We start from the raw sequence: 8285 nt of genomic DNA, 5'->3' as shown, positions 1-8285 counted from the left end.
CTACCCTGGTATATGCTCACCCAATTCTTGTATATGCTCCCTCCATCCTGGTATATGCCCCCTATCCTGGTATATGCTTCCCTATCCTGGTATATGCCCCCCCATCCTGTTATATGCTCCTTCCATCCTGGTATGTGCCCCCATCCTGGTATATGCTCCCCCATCCTGGTATATGCTCCCCCCATCCTGGTATATGCTCCTCCCCATCCTGGTATATGCTCCCCCCATCCTGGTAAATGCTCCCGCTATCCTGGCATATGCTCCCCCCATCCTGGTATATGCTCCCCCATCCTGATATATGCTCCCCCCAATCCTGGTATATGCCCCCCATCCTGGTATATCCGCCCATTCTGGTATATGCTCCCCCATCCTGGTATATGCTCCCCCATCATGGTATATGCTCCCCCCATCCTGGTATATGCCCACCATCCTGATATATGCTCCCCCTCATCCTGGTATATGCTCCCCCCATCCTGGTATATGCTCTCCCCATCCTGGTATATGCCTCCCATCCTGATATATGCCCCTCATGCTGGTATGTGCTCCCCCCAATCTTGGTATATACCCCCCATCCTGGTATATGCTCCCCCCATCCTGGTATATGCTCCCCCTATCCTGTTATATGCTCCCTCCATCCTGGTATATGCTCCCCCATCCTGGTATATACTTCCCCATCTTGGTATATGCTCCCCCCATCCTGGTATATGCTCCCCCCATCCTGGTATATGCTCCCTCCATCCTGGTATATGCTCCCCCTATCCTGGTATATGCTCCCCCAATCCTGGTATATGCTCCTCCAATCCTCGTATATGCTCCCTCCATCCTGGTATATGCCCCCCCATCCTGGTATATGCTAGACCCATCCTGGTATATGCTGCCTCAATCCTCGTATATGCCCCTCCACCCTGGTATATGCCCCCCATCCTGGTATTTGCTTCCCTACCCTGGTATATACTCCCCCAATTCTTGTATATGCTCCCTCCATCCTGGTATATGCCCCCCATCCTGTTATATACTCCCTCCATCCTTGTATATGCTCCCCCCATCCTGGTATATGCTCCCCCATCCTGGTATATGCTCCCCCATCCTGGTATATGCTCCCCCTATCCTGGTATATCCCCCCATCCTGGTATATGCTCCTCCCCATCCTGGTATATGCTCCCCCCATACTGGTATATGCTCCCCCATCCTGGTATATGCTCCCCCCCATCCTGGTATATGCCCCCCATCCTGGTATATGCCCCCCATCCTGGTATATCCCCCCATCCTGGTATATGTTACCCCCATCCTGGTATATGCTCCCCCATCCTGGTATATGCTCCCCCCATCCTCGTGCATGCCCCTCCATCCTGGTATATGCGCCCCCTCATCCTGGTATATGCTCCCCCTACCCTGGTATATGCTCCCCCCTTCCTGGTATATGCCCCCCATCCTGGTATATGCCCCAATCCAGGTATGTGCTCCCCCCATCCTGGTATATGCTCCCCCCATCCTTATATATGTCACCCCCATCCTGGTATATTCTCCCCCCATCCTGGTATATGCTCCCCCCTATCCTGGTATATGTCACTCCCCGATCCTGGTATATGCTCCCCCCATCCTGGTATGTCGCCCCCTGATCCTTGTATATGCTCCCTCCCATCCTGGTATATGTCACCCCCGATCCTGGTATATCGTCCCCCCCATCCTGGTATATACTTCCCCTCATCCTGGTATATGCTCCACCCCATCCTAGTATATGTCAACCCCCAATCCTGGTATATGCTCCCCCCATCCTGGTATATGTCACCCCCCGATCGTGGTATGTGCTCCCCCCATCCTGGTATATGTCACCCCCGATCCTGGTATATGCTACCCCCATACTGATATATGCTCCCCCTCATTAGGTATATGCTCCCCCATCCTGGTATATGCTCCCCCTCATTCTGGTATATGCTCCCCCCATTCTGGTATATGCTCCCCCCATCCTGGTATATGCTCCCCTTCATCCTGGTATATGCTTCCTCCATCCATGTATATGCTCCCCCCATCATGGAGAACAAGGAAGCACAAAAGAACTTCATGAAAACATGAAAATACAAAATCTTTATTGAAAAAAATCAAGAATAGAAAAAATGGAAAACACTCAGAGGCATAAAATTAAAAACAATGGAGGAGCATGGAGACGAGGAACAGGTTAAATGTACTGCCCTATGTAAATCAATTGCCTGAAGGCAAAATATGGCACTGCAAAAACAGGTCATAAAGAGGTAGCTCAAGTGTCTATCCAATTGAAAGGTCGCACAGTGAGAGACTTCTGTTTAATGCAGGTTCTAATATAGAAGCATTTTCCCAAAGTGGATGCAAGTATGACACTCAGTACATTAATAGAAATAAGTGTCATGAAAGACAATATAGTCAAAGTGACAACCAATCCAATATATAATATGAAAAGGTTCCATACTTACAGCCGCTGTGGTTGCGTCGCCGCACCTCGCTCCTGCTCTACCCCAGCATCCTGGTATATGCTCCCCCCCATCCTGGTATATGCTCCCCCTCATCCTGGTATATGCTCTCACCCATCCTGGTATATGCTCCCCGTCATCCTGGTATATGCTCTCCCCCATCCTGGTATATGCTCCCCTCCATCCTGGTATATGTCACCGCCGAACCTGGTATATGCTCCCCCCCATCCTGGTATATGTCACCCCCCAATCCTGGTATATGCTCCCCGTCATCCTGGTATATGCTCTCCCTCATTCTGGTATATATGCTCCCCCCCATCCTGGTATATGCCCCCCATCCTGGTATATGCTCCCCCTCATCCTGGCATATGCCGCCCCCCATCCTGGTATATGTCACCCCCGATCTTGGTATATGTCACCCCCTCATCCTGGTATATGCTCCCCCATCCTGGTATATGTCACCCCCGATCCTGGTATATGCTCCCCCCCATCCTGGTATATGTCACCCCCCAATACTGGTATATGCTCCCCCTCATCCTGGTATATGCCCCCCCCCATCCTGGTATATGTCACCCCCTCATCCTGGTATGTGCTCCCCCTCCATCCTGGTATATGTCACCCCGGATCCTGGTATATGCTCCCCCTCATCCTGGTATATGTCACCCCCAATCCTGGTATATGCTCCCCCTCATCCTGGTATATGCTCCCCCCCCCATCCTGGTATATGTCACCCCCCCCCGATCCTGCCTGTCCTGCTCATCCATCCACAAACACTCCTACTCACCCTTCCCCCGCAGCACATCGTCTGTGTTAAATATGTAAATAAAATGGCGCTGGAGTCAGTGTGTGCACATACTGCGCTATTTGGCGCCATTTTGTTGAAGACACTGCGAATTTGTCTTCAACAAAATGGTGCTGGATATCGCGCTATGCGCTGGCTCCGGCACAGACTCCTCCTTAAGCCTCGCCGGAGACGTGGTCAGCGCCTATGCACATGGTGATCTCCGGCGACGCACTCTTCCTCCAGCCTCGTCCTCCCGGCGCAGACTATAGAGGCTTAGGACAGAAGGACACATCCCTGGATATATATATCTCATCTCTCCCAATTACATGGAGTCTATTAGGATCCCTGATCTATTATGTGTCGCCATCTGCACAGATCCAATGTCACACAAAAGGAAGCGACATTTTTAGCGAGTAAACAGCGCATTCCGTCCTGTGCTGATCTACAGCGCCATCTAGAGGCTGATCAGCGGCGCATCAGCTCAGCCTACTCGTTTTCATCTTCGCACCAGATGACGCGTTACCGGGATAAAATATGATTGGGTCCCAGTGAAAATACAAGACTGGGAGTCGGCTGCTCTGCTCCAATCGTCGCGCTTTGGAAGATACCAACTCTTTGTAGCCCTCAGGGGGAGCTGAGGAGAATAAATTGTTATTGTTTGTAAAAGTGCAGATATTTAATGAACTGATAGGTAAAATAAAGATGCGGCTGCTATCAGTGACGGGACAGAGTAAGAGCGGCCGCTGCAGTTCCCCCCCCGTGCTCAGATCAGTGGTAGACGCGACTCCTCCTCCGCCTTCGGAAGCCGCAAGTTGCAGGCAGTGTTGTGAGAGAGGAGCAGAGAGACAGGTGGGTGATTGGTGCTGTGTGCGCTGCCCCCTGCTGGTCGCATCACCGCAGTGCAGGTTGTTATGGGCTGATCAGGAGCCCCTATGCCGCTCTCCATGGTGCGACCCCCACTGCTGTGTCTTGGGGTCTGTTACACCTGATATATAGGAGCTGAGTACAGGCTGCTGCTGGGGCCCCTGATACCATTACTATGTGGCCCTTACACCTGATATATAGGAGCTGAGTACAGGCTGCTGCTGGGGCCCCTGATACCATTACTATGTGGCCCTTACACCTGATATATAGGAGCTGAGTACAGGCTGCTGCTGGGGCCCCTGATACCATTACTATGTGGCCCTTACAACTGATCTATAAGGGCTGAGTACAGGCGGCTGCTGGGGCCCCTGATACCATTACTATGTGGCCCTTACACCTGATATATAGGAGCTGAGTACAGGCGGCTGCCGGGGCCCCTGATACCATTACTATGTGGCCCTTACACCTGATATATAGGAGCTGAGTACAGGCTGCTGCTGGGGCCCCTGATACCATTACTATGTGGCCCTTACACCTGATATATAAGAGCTGAGTACAGGCGGCTGCTGGGGCCCCTGATACCATTACTATGTGGCCCTTACACCTGATATATAGGAGCTGAGTACAGGCGGCTGCTGTGGCCCCTGATACCATTACTATGTGGCCCTTACACCTGATATATAGGAGCTGAGTACAGGCTGCTGCTGGGGCCCCTGATACCATTACTATGTGGCCCTTACACCTGATATATAGGAGCTGAGTACAGGCGGCTGCTGGTGCCCCTGATACCATTACTATGTGGCCCTTACACCTGATATATAGGAGCTGAGTACAGGCGGCCGCTGGGGCCCCTGATACCATTACTATGTGGCCCTTACACCTGATATATAGGAGCTGAGTACAGGCGGCTGCTGGGGCCCCTGATACCATTACTATGTGGCCCTTACACCTGATATATAGGAGCTGAGTACAGGCGGCTGCTGGGGCCCCTGATACCATTACTATGTGGCCCTTACACCTGATATATAGGAGCTGAGTACAGGCGGCTGCTGGGGCCCCTGATACCATTACTATGTGGCCTTTACACCTGATATATAAGGGCTGAGTACAGGCTGCTGCTGGGGCCCCTGATACCATTACTATGTGGCCCTTACACCTGATATATAGGAGCTGAGTACAGGCGGCCGCTGGGGCCCCTGATACCATTACTATGTGGCCCTTACACCTGATATATAGGAGCTGAGTACAGGCGGCTGCTGGGGCCCCTGATACCATTACTATGTGGCCTTTACACCTGATATATAAGGGCTGAGTACAGGCTGCTGCTGGGGCCCCTGATACCATTACTATGTGGCCCTTACACCTGATATATAGGAGCTGAGTACAGGCGGCTGCTGGGGCCCCTGATACCATTACTATGTGGCCTTTACACCTGATATATAAGGGCTGAGTACAGGCGGCTGCTGGGGCCCCTGATACCATTACTATGTGGCCCTTACACCTGATATATAGGAGCTGAGTACAGGCTGCTGCTGGGGCCCCTGATACCATTACTATGTGGCCCTTACACCTGATATATAGGAGCTGAGTACAGGCGGCTGCTGGGGCCCCTGATACCATTACTATGTGGCCCTTACACCTGATATATAGGAGCTGAGTAAAGGCGGCTGTTGGGGCCCCTGATAACATTACTATGTGGCCCTTACACCTGATATATAGGAGCTGAGTACAGGCTGCTGCTGGGGCCCCTGATACCATTACTATGTGGCCCTTACACCTGATATATAGGAGCTGAGTAAAGGCGGCTGCTGGGGCCCCTGATACCATTACTATGTGACCCTTACACCTGATATATAAGAGCTGAGTACAGGCGGCTGCTGGGGCCCCTGATACCATTACTATGTGGCCCTTACACCTGATATATAGGAGCTGAGTAAAGGCGGCTGCTGGGGCCCCTGATACCATTACTATGTGACCCTTACACCTGATATATAGGAGCTGAGTACAGGCTGCTGCTGGGGCCCCTGATACCATTACTATGTGGCCCTTACACCTGATATATAGGAGCTGAGTAAAGGCGGCTGCTGGGGCCCCTGATACCATTACTATGTGGCCCTTACACCTGATATATAGGGGCTGAGTACAGGCGGCTGCTGGGGCCCCTGATACCATTACTATGTGGCCCTTACACCTGATATATAAGGGCTGAGTACAGGCGGCCGCTGGGGCCCCTGATACCATTACTATGTGGCCCTTACACCTGATATATAAGGGCTGAGTACAGGCGGCCGCTGCGGCCCCTGATACCATTACTATGTGGCCCTTACACCTGATATATAGGGGCTGAGTACAGGCGGCTGCTGGGGCCCCTGATACCATTACTATGTGGCCCTTACACCTGATATATAGGGGCTGAGTACAGGCGGCTGCTGGGGCCCCTGATACCATTACTATGTGGCCCTTACACCTGATATATAAGAGCTGAGTACAGGCAGCTGCTGGGGCCCCTGATACCATTACTATGTGGCCCTTACACCTGATATATAGGAGCTGAGTACAGGCGGCTGCTGGGGCCCCTGATACCATTACTATGTGGCCCTTACACCTGATATATAGGAGCTGAGTACAGGCAGCTGCTGGGGCCCCTGATACCATTACTATGTGGCCCTTACATCTGATATATAGGAGCTGAGTACAGGCGGCTGCTGGGGCCCCTGATACCATTACTATGTGGCCCTTACACCTGATATATAGGAGCTGAGGACAGGTGGCTGCCGGGGCCCCTGATACCATTACTATGTGGCCCTTACACCTGATATATAGGGGCTGAGTACAGGCGGCTGCTGGGGCCCCTGATACCATTACTATGTGGCCCTTACCCCTGATATATAGGGGCTGAGTACAGGCGGCTGCTGGGGCCCCTGATACCATTACTATGTGGCCCTTACCCCTGATATATAGGAGCTGAGTACAGGCGGCTGCTGGGGCCCCTGATACCATTACTATGTGGCCCTTACACCTGATATATAAGGGCTGAGTACAGGTGGCTGCTGGGGCCCCTGATACCATTACTGTGTGGCCCTTACACCTGATATATAAGGGCTGAGTACAGGCGGCTGCTGGGGCCCCTGATACCATTACTATGTGGCCCTTACACCTGATATATAGGAGCTGAGTACAGGCGGCTGCTGGGGCCCCTGATACCATTGCTATGTGGCCCTTACACCTGATATATAGGAGCTGAGTACAGGCGGCTGCTGGGGCCCCTGATACCATTACTATGTGGCCCTTACACCTGATATATAAGCTCTGCTGGGACTCTGTATCCCGCCTGCATTGCATAATGGGGCCCCTGAATACTCTGCACATAAGGGCCCATAGCTCTAATTATGTTGTTTGCAATAGTCGCCCTCCTGCCACCCTGTAATATCGGGTCCCTGCCTGGTGTGGCCCCTATGACTTAATGTCCCCCTGTAAGTGCAGTACACCAGTTATCAGTCTGCACGGCCAGGGTCCGGGACCCCTGTTGTTTTTGTGCTGGCTTTGTAATATATGTTCATTATCAGGGCGCCCTCTTCTCAGACATCCATCTAATCATCCGTCTGTATTTGCCATATGGAGGTTTCCAGAAATAGGGCAGAACCTACTGGACTTCTGTGAAAGTTGACGAATCTGTTGAGCGCGGCTGAAGCCTCCTGGGAGCCGAGGTAAAATCAGTGGCCGTGGTAAAATTGTGGAGCGGTGGGGTCTGAAAAAGGAATCATGACTATAAGGACAACGTTTGCACAAAGTGATTTCTTTAGAGCCCAACAGCCACTGTGTAAACCTGACAAAAATGCCCCCATCTATCCATCCATTCATCACTCTCATACTCTGTCTATGCAGGTATGTATCTCATCATTCTTCCTTACGGAGTTTCACATTGACCAGTCGGGGCTTTGGTGCGAACTCCCTCACAAAACTGGATTCGGTAGTGTGCACTGACGAGGCCATAGGCTTAGTAGACTGCGCCTCCAGTAGGCGTACACACCTGATGCACGACAGAGGGCACATTCACTCTGTCTGGACCATTATAGTCTATGGCCACGTCAGATCATATGCCCGAATCCCGTTCAGGTGTAGGCTGCAGCAGGTGGCTGCTGCCTTCTGTGCCCCGCTCCTCCGCCACTGTCGTTCCCCCCAACACCCAGAGC

The sequence above is a fragment of the Phyllobates terribilis genome, unplaced genomic scaffold (genome assembly GCF_046119375.1).
Source record: "Phyllobates terribilis strain yellow unplaced genomic scaffold, ASM4611937v1 Scaffold_19__1_contigs__length_20705806, whole genome shotgun sequence".
In the NCBI taxonomy this organism is placed as follows: domain Eukaryota; kingdom Metazoa; phylum Chordata; class Amphibia; order Anura; family Dendrobatidae; genus Phyllobates; species Phyllobates terribilis.
The sequence above is the reverse complement of the archived record's forward strand: the minus strand, read 5'-3'. Positions refer to the sequence as shown.